We start from the raw sequence: 24,177 nt of genomic DNA, 5'->3' as shown, positions 1-24,177 counted from the left end.
CTGTTTAGCCTGTTTACCTTGGTCAGTTCTCCTCTCAAACCTATGTAATTGGCTATTTTTGTTTCTAGTTCTGTGATTCACTTTAAAACTTTATATTTCTTTAAGCTGCACTTTATCACAATTTCCCAGAGGATCTCTCCAGATGACATTACTCATTCACTATGTTTTATCACACAACAGTCGCTCTGAGACAGTTACGTCCCTCGCCAGTTGCACAATGTGTTATTCTAAGAAACACTGAAAAAATTCTCTGAACTCCTCTTCCAATATCACTGTTGTCAGTGTGATTGTCCCAGACTTTGCGAATATTGACATTTCACTAAATGTTCACCATGCCTGTATTAAAAATTCCAATGAATTCCTATGTATTGCAGTGACGAGCCATGAAATGCTGTTTGATGGTCTAAAACTGTTCTGCTGCTTGTGTCCTTGGCAAGTAGTAGCCAGAATTTACATTCAGACTGACTCTACTTCATGATCTGAGACGAAATACTTTCTCTATAATGTCTTTCTTACCCATTATTGTTAGCGTTGCCCATTTTGCCTGAGTTTGCACAAGGCTGTGAAACATTGAATATTTATGTTCCACCTTTAGTTCGCCCAGTAACCACATCTCTCGGGTGTCTAAATCTCTTTTATCTCTGTGTCACAAATCCATCTACCCCATTGCAGAGACTTTGTCCATTAATAAAAAACATAATTTACTCGTTCCCACAATTTCCTGTCACAAATGGATTTGCTGATGTACAGTTTTAGTTAAACTTTGTCCCATCCTGTTCCTTTCTGTTGTCTTCGGTCACATTCCCACGCTGCTCTGATGCTTCACGTTTTCTCTTTGGATTTGGAGAGCTCCTTTCACCTGAAGCCTGTCCCTGCATCCTCCCTGTCAGTTTAAAACCATGTCCATAAATCTACCAACGTAATTGGCCAGGATATTGTTCCACCGGAACTGTGCTGGGACCAATCTGAATGGATTTTTTTTAAAAATCAGGTATGGGATGTGGGTGTTTCTGGCTGACCAGCCTTTCTTGCCCATCCCTTGCTGCCCTTGAGCTGAGCAGCTGGCTCGTCCAATTCACAGGGTAATTGAGAGGCAAACACTTTGCTGTGGGTATGTTGTGCAGACCACATGAGAGTGAGCTGTTGTCTTTCTCTGAAGGTCAAGTGTTTGGATTTTTATCAATACTTATTTATGGATTGTTAATACCAATTTTTAAAACATATATTCATTTAAAATTCCACATGGTTAGAAGTTAGAAAAAAGAGAGGGGTGGTCACTTTGTTGGGACTGTATTGTAGACTGTTGTAGACCCAACAGATACCAGAGGAGCAAATGTGTAGAGAGATTGCAGATAACTATAGGAATAATAGAGGAGTGCAGGCTGGAGATTTTAATATTCCCTGTATTGACTGGGCCACCTCGAGTATAAAAAGACCTGGACGGAGGGCAATTTTTCAAATGTGTCCAAGGAAGGTTCCTAAATCAATATGCAGAGGGCCCTACTCTACTCAGGCAGGTGAAACACTGGACCTCCCCTCAGAAAACGAGGTCGGGCAAGTGACTAAGTGTCATTCGGAGAGCACTTTGGGTCCAGTGCCCACAACTGTCTTCATTTTAACATAGTTATGGAAAAAGATCAGCAGGTCCACAGATTGAAGAGGAAAACTGGAACAGGGCCAGGTTTGGGGCCATTCTGCAGAATCTGGCCAGCGTCAATGCCGTGAATTTAAAATTGCACAACGCCCAGCTATAATCCAACTCGCTTTGGAAGCGCTGGTCATCACTGTAACAGATGAAAGGCTTAAACTAATTTTGTTTGATATTCTATTCCATGACACTGCCATCCTGTTGCTATAAATTCTGTACCTTAGGATTGTGCTCCACAACCACCTGATGAAGAAGCAGTGCTCTGACAGCTAGGGCTTTCAAATAAACCGGTTGGACTGGAACCGAGTGTCGGGTGATTTTTAAGTTTGTCCACCCCCAGTCCGACACCGGCACCTCCATATTATGATTCCAATCGATTGGGTGAGTCTGTTTGAAGGAAAAGGAACAACTGGCAAATGGGAGGCTTTTCAAAGTGTGGTATCAAGAATCCAGGGCCAGTATGGCCCCATTGGGATAAAGGGAAAAGCTAGCAGGTTCAGGGATCCTTGGCTGATGAGGGATAATAAGGCTCTGGTCTTGAAATGAAGACTGCATGCATTGGGTTTAAGATTTCCGTATCTACATATTCTTAAAGACATGATCAATCGGTGGAGACCCTACGATCCTCTCAGTCCCTGTAATACTCACAATCTGCAGAAGTCATTCCAATGCCTGTGACTCTTTCAATACATTTCCTACAAGACCCACTATCTATGTGATATCTTTTCATTGCCAGCACCCACCCTGTCAATGTAAGCTCCTCCAGTGTCTCCATCCATCTACTCATTTCCATAATATTCTCCAGTTCTTACATGTGTAAACATCACCCTCCACTACAACCCTTCCCACTCTGACCAAACTGGAGGAGGTTACTCATGCTCCCTAATCTGTGAAACTGTCTCCAACCAAAGTTGCTGTCTTTATCACTTGGAGAATTTGTCTGATTCCACACCCCCTTTATCTAAATAACCTGCAGAACCTAAGCCTTCCTGTGTCTATAAACATCTTCAGTCACGACTACCCTCCATACGTCTATTTGTTTTTATAATCTGTACAACCCACTTTATCTCTGTACTCAGCTCCATTCACCTGAAACATTCCTGTCTGTGTAAAACACCCCATCCTACCAACATCCTTATCCCTGTAAACTGCTCCATTCCTCCCAACCTCCCCATCTCCATGAACTCCTGTAGGCCCGATAGCTCTCCACATTTCTGTAACCTCCTGTGGCTCTATGCTCCTCCCTCCCTGTGAAAGCACCTCCAGTCCCCACAATTCTTGCAGTCTGGTCATCTGCCTCCTGTTTGTGTCACTTCATTCAGATCGCATCCTCTCCCGCTTCCCGAAACCTCTTGCTGCCACCATAACCCTTGCTATTAGAACATGGAATAGCACATTCCAGTACAAGCCCTTCAGCCCTCAATATTGTGCTGACCTATTATCCTACTCTGAAGATGAAACGAACCTACATACCTTACATATTCCTCTCATTGATGTGCCTATCCAAGAGTTGCTTAGATGTCTGTAACGTGTCTGAATCTACTACCATGGTTGGCAGTCCATTACAAGCATGCACCACACTCTGTGTAAATAACGTACCAGTCCCTTCCATGCCGACAGGATATCACAACCCAATCTAGTCCTACCTGCCAGCACCTGGCCCATATCCCTCTGATATCTAAGCTAAACCTTCCGCCAATTACCTTAAACTTATGTCCCCTTGTGATAGCCATTTCGCCATGGGAAGTAGTCTCTGGTTATCCACTCTATCTATGCCTCTCATTCCCTTGTACACCTCTATCATGTCACCATTCTTCCTCCTTCGCTGTGATCAGAAAAGCCCTAGCTTCCACAAACTACCTTCTATGGGCATGCCATCCAGTCCAGGCAGCATCCTGCTCAATCTCCTCTGCACTGTCTTTAAAGCTTCCACGTCCTCCCTATAATGAAGCGAACAGAACTGTTCACAGTATTCGAAGTGTGGTCTAACTGGGGTTCTGTACAACTGCAGCAACATCTCACATCTCTTAAACTCAATCCCCCTGTTAATGAAAGCCAACACACCATCTGCCTTCTTAACAGCCTGTCACCTTGGGTGGTAACCTGAGGGATACAGGATCCCTTTGTTCCTGCACGCTGCTAGGAATTCTGCCTTTAACCACGTAAATGTTTTCTGCAGAATCCTCCAAACTAAAACTATCCCTATCTTTGTAAGTTCCTCCAGTCCCTACAACACTCATAAACTGTGAAACCTCCTCAAGTCCATATATTCCTAATGTCTGCAAAATCCTCCCGTCCTGATGTCCCTCCATATCTCTGTTACCCCCACCATCCTCCAGTGCCCTTCTGGGGAACATTGCAGAGCAAGGAGGAGTTGGAGAGTCTGGGCCATGTTACAAGGTATGAAGGGCTGCAGAACCTGGAGGATGGTACAAATTTCGGAAGGAACGTGGGACTTGCAGAAGGTTAGAGGTTCCGGGATTCATTGAACCTGCAGGATGGTTCAGGGAATGGCTTGTGGAACCTGGAGGATATTATGATTTGAACCACAGGTAATTTTTGATTGGACAATTCAGCCGATCTTACAGTCATAGAGATGTACAGCATGGAAACAGACCCTTCATTCCAACTGAGCCATGCCGACAGGTTATTCCAACCCAATCTCGTCCAACCTGCCAGTACCTGGTCTATATCCCTCCAAATCCTTTCTATTCATATATCCATCCAAATGCTTCTTAAGTGTTGCAATTGGACCATCTGTAAGATTGGCTGAAAGATCCAATCAAACATTACCTGTGGTTCAAATCATGACATCCTCCAGGTTCCACAACCCATTCATGGTCACATTCTGCAGATCAGTCCCACCTGCTAGCACCCGGCCCATCTCCCTCGAAACCCTTCCTATTCATATACCTATCCAGATGCCTTTTAACGGTTGCAGTTGTACTAGCCTCCACCACTTCCTCTGGCAGCTCATTCCATACACGTACTATCCTCTGTGTGAGAAAGTTGCCCCTTTTTATCTTTTATATTTTCTACTCTCACCCTAAACCTCACCCTATAATTCTGGACTCGCACACCCCAGGAGAAAGACTTTATCTATTTACCCTTTCCATGCCCCTCTTGATTTTATAAACCTCTATGAGGTCACCCTCAGCCTCCGACTCTCCAGGAAAAACGAACATCACCTGTTCAAACTCTCCCTATAGCTCATCCCTGGCAACATTGATGTAAATCTTTTCTGATCCCTTTCAAGTTTCACAAAATCCATCCGATCGGAAGTAGAGCAGAGTTGCATGCAACATTCCAAAAGTAGCCTAACCACTGTCTTGTACTGCCGCAACATGACCTCCCAACTTCTGTACTCAATACTCTGACCAATAAAGGAATGTACACCAAGCGCCTTCTTCGCTATCCTAACTACCTGTGACTCTACTGTCAAGGAACTCTGTATTTCATTTGAAAAATTGCATAGACAGGTAGAGTGGCCCGAGGTCTTCTGGGTAATTCTAGTTCAGTCTAAGCTGGTAGGCAGAGCCAGTGAAATATTTGCAGCGCTGTCTGATAAATGGTCGAGAGATAATGCACATGTCAAATAGGCTATTGTAAGTGCTTATGGATTGCTTATGAAACAGAAGCCACTGCAATTCTTTTTACTGTACCATCGCTATCTGTCAAAGCTCCTTCAGGTCTATATCCTCCGAATTGTTGAAACCTGCTATCACCATTGGAACTCCCATTATTTCCTAACATTGTTGTGTCTAAAACTTTCCTTTCAGGTTAATCTACTCCACTGCATACAACACTCCTAGCCTGTGTAATCTCTTCATTTCCTTCAGTTCCTATTTACCTATCTATAGGTATGACTGCTTTGTGGCCAGTGCATCCTCATTTATATCTGCAAAAGGCTCTGCTCACTGTAGCACATCCTATGCTCATAAGCGAATCTGGTCTCTCACAAGTCTGTCTATCACTCTCTCCTCTAGTCTCTGCAAGCTTCCCTACCCCTGTTGTATCTTGCAGCATGCACACCACTCACTCTCTCTGACATACCTTCCAGTGCATAAATTTATCTCTCCTTCTAACTGTGCCAGTCTACAACTTCATCCCTGTCCGTGCAACATCCTCCAGTCCATATACTCCTCTCTATTGCTGCAGCATTCTCCAGCTTATATCATCTTCCATGTGCTTGCAACATTCTCCAGTCCATACCACCCTCCCTTTCCCTGTAATATTCTCCAGTCCATACCATCCTCCCTATCACTGTGATATTCTCCAGATCCCATAACCGTTGTTAAATGTACGACATCCTGGAATGCTGTGAATGTTTCTACGCCCTGCTCAACATAGTCCATGTAACGAGCCACAACCCTACATACATCCCTATCTCTGGAATCTAATCAAAGACGCTTTATCTCTCTAACTTCCTCCAAACAATAAAATGTTTTCTCCTGTGGACATTCTGTAGCAACTGTAACTATGTTTAACCCTGCAACATTGTCGCACCCCCAAACATCTCTCCCACTCTGTGACCTCTATCCATCCCTCAAAGGCCCCCTCTCGGTGACATGCACCATGCATTTGCTACAAGGCAGATGGAATGACAGCATTAACTGAAGGGAACAGATATGATCGAACTGTTATTGTGGAGGTGTGGCTGCAGAATGATCATGACAGCAATGTGATTATTGAGGGATTGTAGGGATTTAGGCAGGATCAGGCAAACAACCAAACAAGGTCCTGTTTTGTTGTGAAGAAAGGATGCAGTCAGTGCATTAGTGAGACAGCCAATTTAATCTCGGAATCAAAATATAGAGTCATTTTGAATGGACAGCTTCCAAATAGCAAGGGGGACCTGGAAGATCAAATCACAATCCATGCTCGTTGGTAAGTTGGATACAATATTTTCTTGGTGATAGTAGACAGAGGCATGTGGAGTGGTCACTTTCTGATTGGACGTCTGTAGGCAAGGGTGTTTCACAAGGATCAGTGCTGCGATGTCTATGTGTAATTTATATCTGTGATTCAGATGGAAAGGTCAGCAGTTTGATTAGTATTTTGCAGACAACATTTGGAAAGGCATGTAATGATTCGGGATAGTTAGGGGAATTGTGGACAGTGAGGAAGAGTGTTAAAAGTTGCAGCACTATGTAGATCAGCTGGAACATTGGGCAGAGATGTGGCAAATTGAATTTCATCGGGACAGGTGTGAACTGATGCATTTATGAAGTCAAATGGAAGAGAGAAGTACACTAATTGACGAGTTGGAAACATTGATAAACAGAGAGACATTGGAAGCAAATTCATAGCTCCCTAAAAATAGCAACACATCAGGATGTGGTGGTAGAGGGGGAGTATGCTTTGCTTACCTTTAATGGGCACAGTATTGAGTACAGACGTTTGCATGTCATGTTGTGACTGACTGAAACTTCAGTCGGTCATGTTTGGAAGGTTGCGTGTCGTTCTCATCGACACACCACAGGAAGGATGTGGGGAGGTTGCAACAGAGGGTTGGCAGAATATTGCCTGGCTGAGAATGTGTTTACTGTAAGAAGGTTGGACGCAGTTGGGTTGTTTTGCATGAGCATCGGAGACTGAGGGGTGACCTGGTAAAGGTATATATTAGGAGAGGCATGGATAATGTGGATAGTTGGAATCCTCCTTCCAATGTAGACATATCAAATAGTAGGGCGCATCGGTTTAAGGTGAGAGTGAGAAGTTTTAAGTGAGATGAATGAGGCCAGTTGTCTTTACCGAGAGGGTGGAAGCTGCTCAGGAGGTGGGAAAGGTGGCAACGAGAGCAAACATTTGAAGGGCATTTCAACAGAAACATGAACAGGCAGAGAATAGAGGGATATCGCCCACGTGCAGGCAGATGGGATTAGTTTAGAATAGCATCAGGCTCAGCACAGCGATGGTGGGCCGAAGGGCCTATTACTCTGCTGTACTGTTCAATTTTCTAACTTAACGACATTTAACCTGTCAAAGCCCCTCTGAATCCTGATGTTTCATTCAATTTCTCTCCCATTCTTCAAAACCCCAATAGGTTCAAGGGCAATCTACTCCACCTCTTCTCATTGAAAAATCCCGCCATCTCCAGGATCAACCGAGTGAACCTTCCCTGGCCTGCCTCCAACACAAGAATGTCTTTCCTTAGGGCACGCATACTATTCATTGTAATCTAGGTGTGGTGTGACTTGTATCTTGCATCGTTTTAGCAAGACCTCTCTATATTTATACTTCATTCCCTCTGTAATAAATGCAAGCATTTGATTTGCCTTCTCTATGACCTGCTGATCCTGTAAGCTACCTGTTTCAGATTGATCCACAAGGATTCCCAAAATCCTTTGTGCAATCAGTCTGAAACCAAATGGTGTTAGCCTGACAGTAAGTCGGGAACGTGCTGGAATGTGTTATAAAGGATATGACAATAAATGATAACTGGATGCTTAGAAACAATGGGAGACGCATGATTTTATAAAAGGGGAATATTTTAAAATCTGTTGGATTCTATATTTTGGTGTGACCTTAAATGGCAGAATAGATGAGGGTGGGGGAGGCTAGTTGCGGTAGAGGGATATTTGACATTTCAGAAGCATTTTGACAAGTTTCAACAAGGGCTAAAAATTAGCTCGGGAGAGAATAGGGCCCCTAAAAGGTCAATGAGGCTGTCTGTGTGGAATCACTGCGGATGGGGGAGACACTGAACAAATATTTTGTGTTCGGATTTACTACGGAGAAAGACATGGAAGCTCTGGAACTTCGGAAAAGACATAGGGATGTCTTGAAAATAATTCACATTGGAGAACAGGAGATGCTGGATATCTTAAAATGCAAGAAGTTAGATAAAACCTTGGGACATGATCAGATGTATCCCAGCGCATTGTGAGAAGCGAGGGAGAAATTGCAGGGCCCCTCCCAGAGATATTTGCATCATCAACAGCCACTACAGCCCAGTGAGACTGATGCAGGGGTGGTAAGTTGTTGGAGGAGATTCTGAGGGAAATGATCATCATGCCTTTGGAAAGGTAAGGACAGATTAACGATCGTCAGCATGCCTTTGTGCATGGGAAATCATGTCTCAAATGTGAGTGTGGAGATAGACAAGTGAGAGGTCAAAGCAGAGCAGGACATGATGTCTACGTGAACTTTATCAAGGCCTTTGACAAGGGTCTGCATGGCAGACTGGATAGTAAGTTTAGATCAAACATAACCAGGGAGCGCTCACTAACTAGATACTAAACAGATTGACGGTAGGTGACAGAGCATGTTCATAGAGGGTTGCCACTCAAACTGCAGGCCTGTGACCAACGGTGTGCCATGGGGTTCAGTGCTGGGTCACTGTTGTGCATCCTTTATATAAACAGTTTGGATGATAATACAGGAGCCATGGTTAGCAAGTTTGTGAATGAGACTGAAATTGGTGATAATGTGGACAGTGAAGAGGGTTATCGAAGAGTACAATGGAATCAACAGTACTGCTGGGCCAGTGAGGTTACAAGATGTTGTATTGTGGTAAAGCAGACCAGGCTGGACTTGTACAATTAATGTTTGGGCCCTGGGTAGTGTTGTCAATCAATGACCCAGGGACGCAGGTACACAGTTTTTTGAAAGTAGCGTCACAGCTAGACAGGCTGGTGAAGCAGGCGTTTGGGACGGTTACCCTTCATTGGGCAGAGCATTGAGAGTAGGAGTTGGGATGTCATGGTGTATCTGTACAGGATGTTAGTGAGGCCACTGTATAAGCATTGTTGATTATCTTGTAAAAACCAACTTGTTCACGTATGTCCATTAGAGAGGCACATCTGGCATTCTTGCCTGGTCTGGCTTATATGTGACTCCAGACCCACAGCAATATGGCTGACTCTGAGCTGCCTCTGGGCAATTAGCACTGGGGTAATGTATGCTGGTCCATCCGGTGGCATCCTCAGGCCATGAATGAATCAATGAAAATACAGATGCCCATCCCGACCTCAGCAAACAGCTCTGGTTGCAGCAATTCGTACTGGCTTTGTAACATTGTTCAGGCCTTTGCCCTCACCACCTCCAGCGCCTTCAATTCTCCCTGTTCTGATCATCTGATTAAACGCTGACGTTTCCTCTTCCTACTGCACTCCTTCTGCTCGGAGACTACCTCGCGATTTCTTTAACAAATGTGTCCACATTTCTAAAAGTTGGCTTCTTCAGAATTGATAGGTTTTTTTCATCTTTTAATCAAATCCGTTAAGTCCTGGGCCAAGACTGTCTGAAGTGGGGAAGGAACATTGAGAAGGTGTTGAGCACCTCGACTTGCTGTGGGGAAAAATAGGAATCCAGGAGAAAACAGCAAAGGAGCGTGCTGCCACACCAACGCCCCACCCACCCGCTTCCCATGGCCACCTTCTGCCCCAAGTTTAACAGAATCTGTGAAAGGTAACATCGGTCTGTACAGCCAACTCAGGACCCGCACCGCCCAAGAGTGGGAGAGAGTCAGCCTCGTCTGTGACCCACCGCCAAAGAGATGATGAGATAGGAAGGTTGAATCCCCTCACAATTATCCCTGTGCCTTTCTTACAAATTCAAACAATTCCCTGTTAATGTAGTGTGTAATAATTTGTTATTACTCAGTATCTCTCCATGTGGTATCCCTCGCTGTGTCAGTCTATTTGCTGCCTCTGTCAGCATTTCTCCCTCTTACAGATGGTCTGAGATCCTGAGTCAACATAATTCTCCACTCCAGAGAGATGCAGCAGCACAGGCAAGGGATGGAGACTGGGATTGTCGAGATCTCTGCTGGACTCAATGCCACTCTGCATGTGTTATCCTCATTGCATCAGTCTAATTTCCCATTCTGTATCATACAGGTAATCAGGATGTTCCTAACTCCTGTCTCATCCATCACCTCATTGAAGCTGGTTGGTCAGCCAGAGAAAGGGAGATCTGGAGCCTTCAGTAAATCCTGCAGCCGGTAAGATCACTCACAGTAAACAGCACAGGGTGGAGGTAGTAGACTTCTATGTTCAGACCTGGAAGACCTGACATAGATACAGAGCTGGGCAAGGAACAGCAACATTCTAGGTTTCATTCCCACCATCTTGTGAGGGTCCTGCCTTCACCTCTGCTGTACTGGTCCTCGATTCGACAGCACAGGGGATCGCAGGCATCAATCCTGGCCCATGCTGTGTTAGTGATCTCTGTAATATCCTCCAGTCCCAATAATCCTACCTGTGTCTGGAATCTCCTCTAGTCCACACCATTCTCCCTGTCTCTGTCTCTGTCAGGTTCTCCAGTCCCTAACACACTTAATTCCTAAGCTTCTCCAGGAGATACTAAATTCCTTCATCCCTGTAAACCCTGACAGTCCTGTCTATCCTTGTATGCTCCTCCCACCAATACCCCCCTCCATGTCAATGTATTTGTCTTCAACCTTCCATCCGTCCCTACCTATGTAATCTTCTCCAGCTCCTACAACCCTTCCTTAGCTGTGAAAAATTTGTAATCTCCTTATCCTTCTCCAATTCTTTGATCTTTGTCTTGTTAACTTTCACCCTCATTCGCAACACCATACCCCTCCCGACCACAGGAACCTCCTTCAGTTTGTGCAACCCTCCCCATTTGTGTAACTGTCTCCAACCCAGCAACCTGGCATTCTCCATTGCCTTCCTATCTATGTAGCCTCCAGAGCCTAGAAGCCTTCTTATATCTGTAAATGTCTTCAGTCACGACAACCTTCCATATCTATGTTAGTATACACAATACTCTCCTACATGAAACAGTCCCCTCTCTGTGCCTCTTCCTTTCTCCATCCCTATCCCTATCCCTATCTCTAGAATCTAATCCAGCTCCCTCTATCTCTGTAAATTCCTCCAATCCTCAAACCCCTTTGTCCCACTGACATTCTTGACCAGATGTAACTCTGTTTAACTCTAACATCCTCGAGCCCCTGTCGCCTCACTATCTCTGTAACCTGTACCCATCTGTTCAACCCCCCACTACTGAGGAGTGACTCCCTGCATTCGCCATAAGGCAGATGGAATGACAGCGAACAGATATGATGGAACTGTCATTCCGGAGATGTAGTTCTGAATGACCATCACTGGGAGGTGAATACTGAAGGCTTGTTGGGACAGAGTCATAGAGTCCGAGAGATGTACAGCATGGAAACCGACCCTTCGGTCCAACCCATCCATGCTGAGCAGATATCCCAACCCAATCTAGTCCCAATCGGCAGACTAGGCAAAAAGCCAACAAGTTGTGAAGGAAAGATGAGGTGAATGCATTAATGAGACAGTCATGTGGAGCTGAGAATAAGCAAGCAGCAGCAACCATTAGCAGGAATTCTTTTGTGAGCACCAGACAGTGATGGTAATGTCAATATGGTTACAGTCAGGACACTGAATATACTTATGGCAAGGGCAGTGCAGTAACTGTGTGTGACAGTGGTCTCCATGCCAGGAGGCTTTGGAGAGGGTGCAACAGGGGTTTATCAGCACGTTGCCTGTGCTAGGGTTTTTAAGGGTGTGTTAGGTGTAAGAGGAAATTAAACAAAGTTGGATTGTTTTGTGAGAGTATCAGAGACTGACAGGTGACCAGGCACAGGAATATAACATTTGGAACAAGGATAAATAATGTAGATAGTCAGAATCTCTTTTCCAATGTGTAAGTTTCAAATACTGGAGCGCATAGGTTTAAGGTGAGAAAGAGGAAGTTTAAATGAGATGTGTGAGAGAAGTTTTTTTTTTTACGTAGAATGGATGTTACCGAGGGAGGTCGTAGAAGCAGAAATGTGAGTAAAGTTTTGAAGTGGGATTTAGACAGAAACATGAACAGGCAGAGAATACAGGGATATGGACCATGTGCAAGCAGATGGTATGAGTTAGAATAGTATCTTGGACAGCGTAGACGTGGTGGGCCGGAGGGCCTGTTGCTGTGCTCTTCTGTTCTATTTTCTAACTTCCCAGCATCTGCCCGATCAGACCCCCTCAGACACTTGGATGTTTCATTCCATTTCTCTCTCATTTTCTAAACTTCAATGGCTTCAACCTCAATCTACTCCACCTCTTCTCATTAGAAAATCACTGCATTCCCAGGATCAGCCGAGTGACCCTTCTCCGGACTGCCTCCAATGCGACAACATCTTTCTTTTGGGTATTCACACTGTTCATAATATTCGAGGTGTGGTCTGACTTGTACCTTGCATAGTTTTAGCTAGACCTGCCTATTTTTAGACTCCATTCCCTCTGTAATAAATGTCAGTAGTTGATTTGCCTTCTCTATTACCTGCTGACCCTGTGAGCTACCTTTTTCAGATTGATAAACAAAAACTCCCACAACCCTTTCTGCTGTCAGTCTGAAACCAAATAGTGTTAGCCTGACAGTAAGTCGGGAACATAGTGACATTGTTAGAAAGGCTATGTCAATATACAATAACTGGCCACTTAGAAACACATGTGATAAAAGAGAATTTGTTTTTGAGCCTGTTGGGTTTAATTTGTTGGTGTGAATATAAATGGCCGAATTGTAAGGGTGTAGGAGGGGTGGAGTGGTAGAGGGGATATGGTGTATTTGAATTATCAGAAGCCTTTACGCAAGTTTCAATAAGGGCAAAAGAGTAACTTGGGAGAGAATAGGGCCGCTTAAAGATCAATAAGGTCACCCATATGTGGCACCAGAGGAGATGGTTGAGGTATTAGACAAAATAATCTTGTCAGTATTTACTGTGGCGAAAGACATGGAAGCTCGGGAACTTGGGGAAATGAATAGTGATGTCTTGGAAAGTATCCTCAACAAAGAAGAGAAAGTGCTGGAATCTGAAAACAAATAAAGGTAGATCAATTCTCAGTAGCTCATTGGGTCAATCCTAGAATATTGTGGGAAGCTAGGGAAGTGATTGCAGTGTCCCTTACAGAGATATTGATATTACCAACACACACAGTGAGATGTTGGAAGACTGGAGGGCAGCTAATGCTGTTCCATCACTTAAGGGCTGCAGGGAAAAGGCAGGGAATTACAGTCCCGTGACCCCAGTGATGGGGAAGTTGTTGGAGAAGATTCTGAGAGAAAGGAGCTCCTTACATTTACAAAGGCAAGGGCTGATTCGAGATGGTCAGCAGGGCTTTGTGAGTGGGAAACCGTGTTTCACAAACCGGATTGACTCTTCGAGGAGGTGGCCAAGAGATAGATGAAGGCAGAGCAGTAAATGTTGTCCACATGGACTTTATCATCTAGTCAAGAGGAAGAAGGAAGCTTACTTAAGGTTGAGGAAGCAAGGATCAGACAGGGCTCCAGAGGAGGAACAAGAGGATGTTCAGAGTGAGGATAAGGCCAATCTGGGATAGTGGAAGGAACTTGTGCCTGGAGTCACAGGAGGTAGGGGAGGCCCTTAATGAATACTCTGCCTCAGGATTCCAGGCTGAGAAGGGTCTTGTCGTTTGTGAGGACAGCGTGAAACAGGCTGATGTACGTGAACAGGCGGATGTTACGAAGGAGGATGTGCTGCAAATTTTGTAAAAGATAAGGATAGATAAGTCGCTGAACTAGACTGGATGTGTCCAAAATTACGACAGGAACCGAGGGAGTGGATTGCTGCGCACCTGGTGATGACCTTTGCATCCTCACTGTTCACTGGAGTCGGACCAGATGATTGGAGGCAGGAAAATATTATTCCCTTGTTCAGGAAAGGGAATAGGGATAATCCTGGGAATTGCACACCTGTCAGTCTTATATCTGTGGTGAGCAGATTATTGGAGAGGACTCTGGGAGACAGGATTTATTATTCATTGGGAAACCATAGTTTGATTAGAGATAGTCAGCATGGCTTTGTAAGGGGCAGGTCATGCCTCACAAATCTTATGGCTCATTCAGAAAGTACGGAGGCATGGGGTACAGGGAAACCTGTCTGTCTGAATACACGATTACTTGCCCACAGAAGATAGTGGGTGATGATAGATGGAAATAATTCATCCTGGCGCTTAGTGACCAGTGGTTTTCTGCAGGGAGAGGTTCCAGGACCTCTGCTCTTTGTGAGTTTATGAATGACTTGGATGTGTGAGTGGAAGAGTCCATTAGTAAGTTTCCCAGTGACACAAAGGTTGGTGGAGTGACTGATAGTGTGGAGGGCTGTTGTAGGCTGCAACAGGACATTGTGAGGATGCAGAGCTGGGCTGAGAAATGGCAGATGGAGTTCAATCTGGGAAAAGTGTGAAGTCATTCATTTTGAAGATTGAATTTGAATACAGAATTCAGGGTTAAAGGTAGGATCCTTGGCAGTGTGGAGGAACAGAAGGATCTTGGGTTCTAGATCCCTCAAAGTTGCCACCCAAGCTGATAGGCTTGTTAAGAAGTAATATATTGTGTGGGATATCATTAGTTTGGGGATTGAATTTTAAAGCCGTGAGGTTATGCTGCAGCTCTATAGAGCCCTGGTTAGACCCCACTTGGAATATTGTGTTCAGTTCTGGTCCCTTCATTACAGGAAGGATGTGGAAGCTTTAGAGAGGGTAAAGAGGAGATTTACCAGGATGCTACCTGTACTGGATAGCATGTCTTATGAAGAAAGGTTGAGGGAGCTAAGGCTTTTCTCATTGGAATGAAGAAGGGCGAGGGGCGACTTGGCAGAGGTGAACAAGGTGATGACAGTCATAGATAGAGTGAATAGAGAGATTTTCTTTACCCTGACATAAATAGCTATTACAAGGGGTTATAATTTTCGGGTGATTAGCGGATAGTTAAGGGGAGATTTCAGAGGTAGATTCGTTACATACAGAGTGGTGGCTGAGTGGAATGCACTGCCAGTGGTGGCAGTAAAATTAGATGCATTAGGCACATGGATGATAATAAAATGAAGGGAATGGAAGTTAGAGTCATAGAGATGTACAACATGGAAACAGACCCTTCGGTCCAACCTGTCCATGCCGACCAGATATCCCAACCCAATCTAGTCTCACCTGCCAGCACCCGGTCCATATCCCTTCAAACCCCTCCTATTCATATATCCATCCAAATACCTCTTAAATGTTGCAATTGTACCAGCCTCCGCCACCTCCTCTGGCAGCTCATTCCATACACGTTCCATCCTCCGCATGAAAAAGTTGCCCCTTAGGTCTCTTTCATATCTTTCCCCTCTCATCCTAAACCTATGCCCTCTAGTTCTGGACTTCCAAGCCCCAAGGAAAAGACTTTGTCTATTTACCCTATCCATGCCCCTCATAATTTTGCAAACCTCTATAAGGTCACCCTTCAGTCTCTGATGTTCCAGGGAAAACAGCCCCAGACTGTTCAGCCTCTCTCTGTAGCTCAAATTCTCCAACCCTGGCAACATCCTTGTAATTTTTTTCTGAACCCTTTCAAGTTTCCCAACATCTTTCCGATAGTAAGGAGACCAAAATTGCATGCAGAATTACAACATTGGCCTAACCAATATGCTGTACAGTCGCAACATGACCTCCCAACTCCTGTACTCAATACTCAGACCAATAAAGGAAAGCATACCAAACGCCACCTTCACGATCCTATCTACCTGCGACTCCACTTTCAAGGTGCTATGAACCTGCACGCCAAGGTCTCTTGGTTCAGCAACACTCCCTAGGACCTTACCATTAAGTGTATAAGTCCTGCTAAGATTTACTTTCCCAAAATGCAGCACCTCCCATTTATCTGAATTAAACTCTATTTGCCACTTTTTTTATTGTACGGTCGGATAAAAGATTGGCATATCATCGCGGCCGAAGGGTCTTGTGCTGTACTGTTCTGTGTTTTACGTTCTGTATGGCAAACTGGGTAATAAGCTCAGATCTGTGTAAAAGGATATGGAGGAGTGAATCAACTGGACAGAAAATTGGGTTTGATGGTAGGAGACAGAGAGTGATGGGAGACATGTTGTTTTTCTGACTGGAGGCATGTGACCACCAGTGCAGTGGGCCCACTGTTGTTTGTCATTTGGATAAATGGTTTGGATGGGAATATTGGTTTCCTGATAAGTAAGTTTTTTGGGTGACACTGAAATTGTTGGTAACGTGGACAGTGAAAAAGGTTATATAAAATACAACAGGATGAACAGTACTGCTGGGATAGTGGGCTGAAGAATAGCAGATGGAGTTTAATTAGATAAATGTGAAGTGTGCCATTTTGGTGAAACAAACCAGGGTGGGATTTGTACAGTTAATATTCAGGCCCTGGGTAGTGTTGTCAGTCAGTGACCCAGGGATACAGGTACACAGTTCTTTGAAAGTGGTGTCACAGGTAGACAGGCTGGTGAAGCCGGCGTTTGGGATGGTTACCTTCACTGGTTAGAACACTGAGAGTAGGAGTTGGGATGTCATGTTGTGGCTGTAAAAGACATTAGTGAGGCCACCATAAAAGCATTGTTGATCAGTGGGAAGAACTCATCTGGTTCACTGACCTCCTCTTGTGTAGAACATTTGACATTCTAACCTGGTCTGGCTAACATGTGACTCCAGACCCATTGCAATATGGCTAACTCTGAGCTGGCCTCTGGGTAATTAGCAGTGACACCCACATCCCATGAATGAATAAATAAAAGTACATATGTCCCTCCCTACCTCTGCAAACCCCTCCAGCTGCAGCAATTCATACTGACTTTGTAACATCGTTCAGGCCCTGACCACTCTCTGTAACACTCTCACCACCTCCGGCACCTTCACCTCTCCCTGTTCCTATTGTGACATTAAACCTTGACACTGATTCCCTTTCCCACTGCCCAACTCCTGCTAGCAGACCCTTTGCAATCCCTTTAACACTTACTCCTAAAACACTCTCTCACTTCAGGATTTTAAGTACTTTTTGGTGATCTTCTAAGCCTCATAATCTAGTATGATACATTTTGTCCTGAGTGAGGGGCCAGTGGGGATTTCTTGCTGAGGTTTGGTCTGTTTCAGTGGAATGTCCTTTTGTTGAGTGATTTACACTGTTCCTTCAAATGTTTTCCACTGTTCATTTACAGGCACATGTTTCAGTCTGTTTAGCCTGTTTACCATGGTCAGTTCTCCTCTCAAACCCATGTAATTCGCTGTTTTTCTTTCTAGTTGTAGCTTGTCCTCTCTATAATTCACTTTAAAACTTTATATTTCTTTAAACTGCACTTTATCACAATTTCCCGGAGGATCTCTCCAGGTGACATTACTCATTCACTAAGTTTCATCACACAACGGTCGCTTTGAGGTAGTTATGTCCCGAGCCAGTTGCACAATCTGTTATTCAAAAAAAAACGAAAAAAATTCTCTGAACTCCTCTTCCAATATCGCTCTTGCCAGTATGATTGTCCCACACTTTGTGAATATCGATGTTTCCCAAAATTATCACAGTATTTGTTCAAAAATTCCAATGAGTTCCTGTTTAATGCAGTGATGAGCAATGAAATGTTGTTCGGTGGCTAAAACTGTTCTGCTGCTTGTGTCCTTGGCAAGTAGTAGCCAGAATTTACATTCAGACTGACTCTACTTCATGATCTGCGGTCAAATGCTTTCTCTGTAATGCCTTTGTTATCCATTATTGTTAGTGTTACCCATTTTACCTGAGTTTCTGCAAGGTTGTGATCCATTGAATATTTCTGTCCACCTTTTTATCGCCCTGTAGCCACGTCTCTCTGGTGTCTAAATCTTTTATCTCTTTGTCACAAATCCATCTATCTTATTGAAGAGACATTATCCATTCCTTAAAAAAAACATAATTTACTCTTTCCCACAATTTCCTGTCACAAGCCGATTTCCTGATGTATAGTTTTAATTAAACTCTGTCCCATCCTGTTCCTTTCTGCTTGTCTTCAGTCACATTCCCATGCTGCTCCCATACTTCACCTTTTCTCTTTGCATTTGGAAAGCTCCTTTCACCTGAACCCCTATCCCTGCATCCTCTCTGTCAGTTTAAAACCCTGTCCATAAACCTACCGACATGATTGGCCAGGACACTGCTCCCAGCAGGGTTCCAGTGGGACCATCCTAATGGATTAATTTTTAAATCAGGTATGGGATGTGGGTGTTTCTGGCTGACCAGCCTTTCTTGCCCAGCCGTAGCTGCCTTCGAGCTGAGTAACTTGCTCGGCCATTTCAGAGGGTAATTGAGAGGCAAAAACTTTGCTTGGGGGTATGTCGTGCAGACCACATGAGGATGAGCAGATGTCGTTATCTAAAGGACAAGTGTTTGGGTTTTTTATACATCAACAATGGTTTCATATTTATTTATGGATTGTTATTTACTATTTTTTAAATTATTGATTTCAAATTCCACCATTTCTGATGGTGGGATTCAAACCCACTTCCCCTGAACATTAGCTGAGTTTTTGGACACATGCTCTAGCAGTAATACCACTCGGCCATCACTTCGCCTGCTCAGTGGTTGCTCATCCCTGAGCACGAAGACCAGGGCATCATGAAGCTAAACCCATTCTTCCAACATGACTCTATGATCCTGACATCTCCCTGCATGCTGCTGATATCACTCAGTGTCTCTCCACGTGGTATCCCCCACTGAGTGGGTGTAATTGCTGCCTCTGTCAGTGCCTCCCACTCTTGCAGTTACTCCAGATCCTGAGCCAACAGAATTCTCAACCCCAGAGAGACGCAACAGCACAGGCCAGAGATGGAATGGGATTTTCCAGATATCTGTGGGGCTCATTTCCATTCTCCATGTGTAACCCTCACTGCATCAGTCTAATGTTCCATTCTGTCTATTTCTGTCTCCTGTAGGTACTCAGGAAGTTCCTGATTCAATAGACTTCCCAATTGCTGAGTCTCATCCAACACCACTGAAGTCTCACCACCTCAATGTGCAAATGGTATATGACCCTGCACTGAGCGTCACATTCTTCACAACTCTGTCAGCAGCTACAATGCCTTACTTCTGAAAGAGTTAGACATTCCCAATAGCTTCTGCCCTCCATAGAGAACACAAGTCTACCTTCTCAGAGATGAAAGATGCTTCCTTGAGACTTCACATGAAACATTTGTCTTCTCTCGTCACCGTCACCAAACCTATCAATTGTGTACTATTAGCAATGGAGCCAGGAGGAACAACATGGAGCAGTGTATCCGTGTAGTCTCTCCTATTCATTGGTTTATCATGTTGGGGCGTCTATAACATCCTCCTATTTATGTACAAGCGTCTTGAGGCGCAGAATGGCCACCTCCTGGTAGCAGTGTAGAAGCTCAATGGCCTGATTAGGCAATCCCTTGTTCCTGTTTAACAGCTCAATGTGTTTGACTGGGCTCCTTCTCTTCCTATGTAATAGGCAGGAGGGATTAAATGGGCTATTCTTATCCAGTAGTATTCATGGACTGAATGACCTCCTCACATTTCTGTGAAGCGAGCTTGAGGTGCTGAATGAGCTCTTCCCTCTACTGTCGTAATGCATAGTGTCCAGCAGTACTGTTACATGAATGTTACCGACTTTTTAACAGCACAAGCCTGAATAATGCCCGGGTCTTGCTGAATATGGACACAGGTGCTGAGGGAGGACACATAATTCTGAACATTGCGTGATCTCCATTGACTTTCCCCACTTCTGAGCTTATGATGAGGTGGTGGGGGGTGGGGCGGAAGACATTGAGGAGAAACTGAGAAAGCTTGGGCTGTGGATTTCCCGCAGAGATGTCCCGGGACTGAGGTGGTGGATGTCCAAGAACCACAGCCATCTTCTTTGTGCTGAATCACTCCAACTGGTGGGGAGATTCCTCCTAATATCCATTAAGTTCCATTTTCTTCAGGTTCCTTGATACCATCATCAGTCAAATACTGCCTTGTTATCAGGGCCAGTCATTCTTTCCTAGTGTTCATATATTTAGTTGATGTCAAAAGGTCACGCTGTATGTGTGCGATGTGTTTTCTTTTCACAGAGGGGAGTGACCGTCGGCACGTCTCTATTCCAAAGAGGTAGGGGAGATAGATTACTGAGATATTTGAAAGACAGGATGTATGGATGTTTGACACGTTAGGCCCTGCGGGATTTGGGGCCGAGAGCAGATCAGCCATGACCCTATTAAAGGGAAAGGCAGGCTGTAGGAGCTGAATGACCTATCCTGCTACTAATGTTCTTGCATTCTGTTATTGGAAGTTTCATCGTTGTTATTTTTCTGGAAGGGATGTGAAGGATTGTTGAAGTCAAAGAGACCAGAGGATTTTGTGATCACTATCTGGATACGGTTTGGGGGCATTATTCACTTTGAATCTAGATCTACAACATGACCAATAAATGGAACCAGGGGAACTTCTGTAAAGAGAGAGGAGGGGACTGTTCCACAGTAACACCCACTCTTTTCGCAAGAACGTTTTCCAATGCACACCAAATCATGTCTGACTGTATTCAAGGGCTGAATGGTCACCTCGGTTTCTGTGCACCAGGTAGTAGGAGCAAGTGGTCTCCAACTGCTCTTGAGTAGCAGGTTGAGGGATTGAATGGAATGGGGCAAAGTAGAACTGAGAAACAGGTGTGGGTCCCTGCCCCAGCAGGAACTAAGATTGTGACTGATCAGGTTGCGGTTCCAATCCCACGTTCCCAACTGCAGATCATTATCTTTGAGTCACTTTTCTGTCAAATATTTAACTAACACATCTTTGAGTAAATGCAAACACACAGGTACCACAAACCTGTGGGACCGAGAATTCCCACTCAAATGGCCTTTTGAGTATTCGTCCTTATCCCTGTAACTACCAAGGTTAGAGAGTCATTGTTTCTGTTTCTAGTCCCACTCCTCCAGAGATCACAACAAATTATCAGTGTAAGTGTGTGATATTGAAAATGATATCCATCTCAGACTGGATCAGGTTCAGCGTTAGGAACAAGTCAGATAGGTCTAATCTAAAAATGTCTAATCTAAAACCAAAGCATCGTTACTCGAATTGCGATGGATACATAAATGATATACAATTTTGACATTGACAATATGTACATCAACATTTATTTTCTATAAATCTGAGACAGAAACACACACACACACACACACACGTCTGAAGGCAGAAGAGAAAAAATTGCAACTGTACAGAATATTAGTTCGGAAGAGCTTTGTCCAAACAACACTTAATTTCATGACAAAAGCAAAACTGAAAATGTTTCAATTGTTATTCTGTGTCTGAAGTTATTCTGCCTTACAGAAGCTGCTAGCACTGGGGTTTCTTCCTGGAACAGTTGGATTTGGCTGAATTCCCTTTGCTGCAGTCAGTGGAGAGATCCCAATGAATCCTCAGCAGGAACCCTCAAAGAGCGTAGAAGATGGCTGATTGGTTTTCAGCTCTCATATGTTGCTGTAGAGAAGTACAAGTAGAGATGGAGCAATGGCTGTTTGCTTCTTCGACAGGTTACATTTTCTCTCTCTCTGATCTGGAACATGCAATAATGTGACCCAAACACCAACCTGGTCTATATCAGGTCTGGTTGAACATTTCCCTGATTGCATGACTCCATCCCTGTTATCTGCTCCATTTTGAAATGATTTGTAATTTATAATTTGAAGGCATGTTTATATGTGTCTGCCTAATTTCTGTATAAGGCAATGCTCAGACTACATCGGATATCTTGTGTGTGGTAATGAAACCCTAAACTGAAAGAAAAAACATGCAACTGGTTTAGAAGCTTTTTACAAATGTTTCACTTTACTCTTTGCTAGAATGAAGGCCAGATGGAATCATAGCTTCATACAGCACGGAAACAGACCTTTCAGTCCAGCTAATCTGCACCGACTAGATATTCAATCTGATGTAGTACCATCCATACAGTAAAATATACCGATGATCATACCCAATTGTCTTTGCATGAAACAGCATCATTCGCTACACTTTCCTAATCACTTGCTGAATCTGCTGACTAGCTTTATGTGGCTCATGCACCAGGATGTCCAGATCTCTCTATACCAATGAGTTCATTGATGTTTCTCCATTTAAGTAGGTTACTGTTATTTTATCTTTTCAACACAACACTGACTTCCCTTTACCCACATTACACTGTTTTCTGCCAAAGATTTGTTCGTGTCTGTATCCCATTGCAGAGTCTCCATGTCCAGTTAAATGACTATCTTGGTGAATGAGCTAATTGAGCTCCAAGCCAATCAGTCCTCTCATCCAAGTCATTGGTTTAGATTGTAAATACTTGATAATCTTACTCTGATCCCTGAGACACTCCACCAAGTTACAACTTTACAACCTGAAAATAATCATCTATCCCGAATGTTTATTCCCAGATAGTTAACTGGGTTTCCCTTGTTGCTGGGCAGAAGGCTGGAAAGGTTGGATGGCCTCATCTTACACTGTGTAATGTACCTAGCGGGCTGAATGACTTCAATCTATTCAATAAATCCATAGAGGGCAGAATGGTCTCCTCCTGTCTCATTATAATTATGCTGACTGGCTGAATGAGATCTTTCTTTACCCCTGTAAGATTACGGAGCGCTTGAGAGAACAACAGATGGGTTAGAAGCAACAGCTGGCCATTCAGCCCCTCGCACCTGCTGCACCATTCAGAATGTGTATTATTGATGTGATTGTAACTAAACATCCCCTTCCTGTCTGTTCCGAATAAATATGGATTATCTTGTTCATCAAAGATCTATGGAACTCGACCTTGAGTTTTTTCAGTAACCCAGTCTTCACTGCTCCTTGGGCACGAGAACACTACAGATCACACAACCCGAAAGAGAAACAAACATCTCTGTCTCAGTCAGAAATGGGAATGCCCTTATTCTAAACATGTGTTCCCCTCAAACCAATCACCACCTTTTTGATATATGAGGAGTCGACAATTAGGAACAGATATCAACCACACAGCCCCTCAAACCTGTCCACATTCCTATTAACTCTCCAAAATCAAATACGTAGCCAATTCAGCCTCCACTGGCCTCGTGGAAAGACAATCCCAGGCACCACAAGATCAAATGAGCAATGAACCCTGCAGCAGAATTAGACCATTCAGCCCATCTTGTCGGCCACGGCATTTGATCGCTGCTAAATTATTTCTGAATCCCATTCCCCTGCCTTCTCCGACTGACCATTGATAATTTATTAATTAAAAAAAAAATGTCTCTGTATTAAAGACAGTGTGTGCCTGTATGTAGGGTTATGTCCATCTGTTTGTATGTAAATGTCCATATCTACGTGCGTATCTCTGTGTGCATGTGATATGTGTGTTAGCGTCAGTATCTCAATTTGTGTGTATGTCTGTCTGCATCGCTATGCAATGTTGTTTTTGAAGTAAATAGATTGAAATTGGAATCAAAGCCTCCCTCCCCCTCGGTCTCTGTCTGTCCCTGTTGTTCATAGAGTTCACAGAATCGCTACAGTGTGGAAACAGGCCCTTTGGCCCAGCGCATCCACACTGACCCGTCGAAGAGTTACCCACCCAGACCCAATTCCCTACTATCCTACGTTTACCCCTGATTAACGCCCCTAACTAACACATCCCTGGGCACTATGGACAATTTAGCATGGACAATTCACCTAATATCCACATCGTTGGACTGTGGGTGGAAACCAGAGCACCCGGTGGAAACCCAGGCAAACACGGCGAGAATGTGAAACTCCACACAGACAGTCGCCCGAGGGTGGAATCG

The 24,177-nt window shown here is 44.1% G+C and overlaps 2 long non-coding RNA genes across 2 annotated transcripts in view; both read left to right on the top strand.

Moving 5' to 3' along the window:
* LOC148137987 (uncharacterized) overlaps positions 1-22,692 on the top strand; it is a 30,594-nt gene extending 7,902 nt beyond the window's left edge. Inside the window, exons 2-3 of the long non-coding RNA XR_015754120.1 lie at positions 10,492-10,595; positions 21,731-22,692. This is a non-coding gene — a long non-coding RNA (uncharacterized LOC148137987). The remainder of the gene's footprint in view (positions 1-10,491; positions 10,596-21,730) is intronic.
* Positions 1-24,177, top strand: part of LOC148137979 (uncharacterized) — a 658,828-nt gene that overhangs the window by 242,767 nt on the left and 391,884 nt on the right. The gene's annotated exons all lie outside the window — the stretch shown is intronic.

Source organism: Chiloscyllium plagiosum, unplaced genomic scaffold (assembly GCF_037043375.1).
Source record: "Chiloscyllium plagiosum isolate Xiang-an unplaced genomic scaffold, Cpla_swu_hap1 HiC_scaffold_42, whole genome shotgun sequence".
NCBI classification, from domain to species: domain Eukaryota; kingdom Metazoa; phylum Chordata; class Chondrichthyes; order Orectolobiformes; family Hemiscylliidae; genus Chiloscyllium; species Chiloscyllium plagiosum.
Note: the sequence above shows the minus strand (reverse complement) of the source record. Positions and strands in the feature narration are given on the sequence as shown.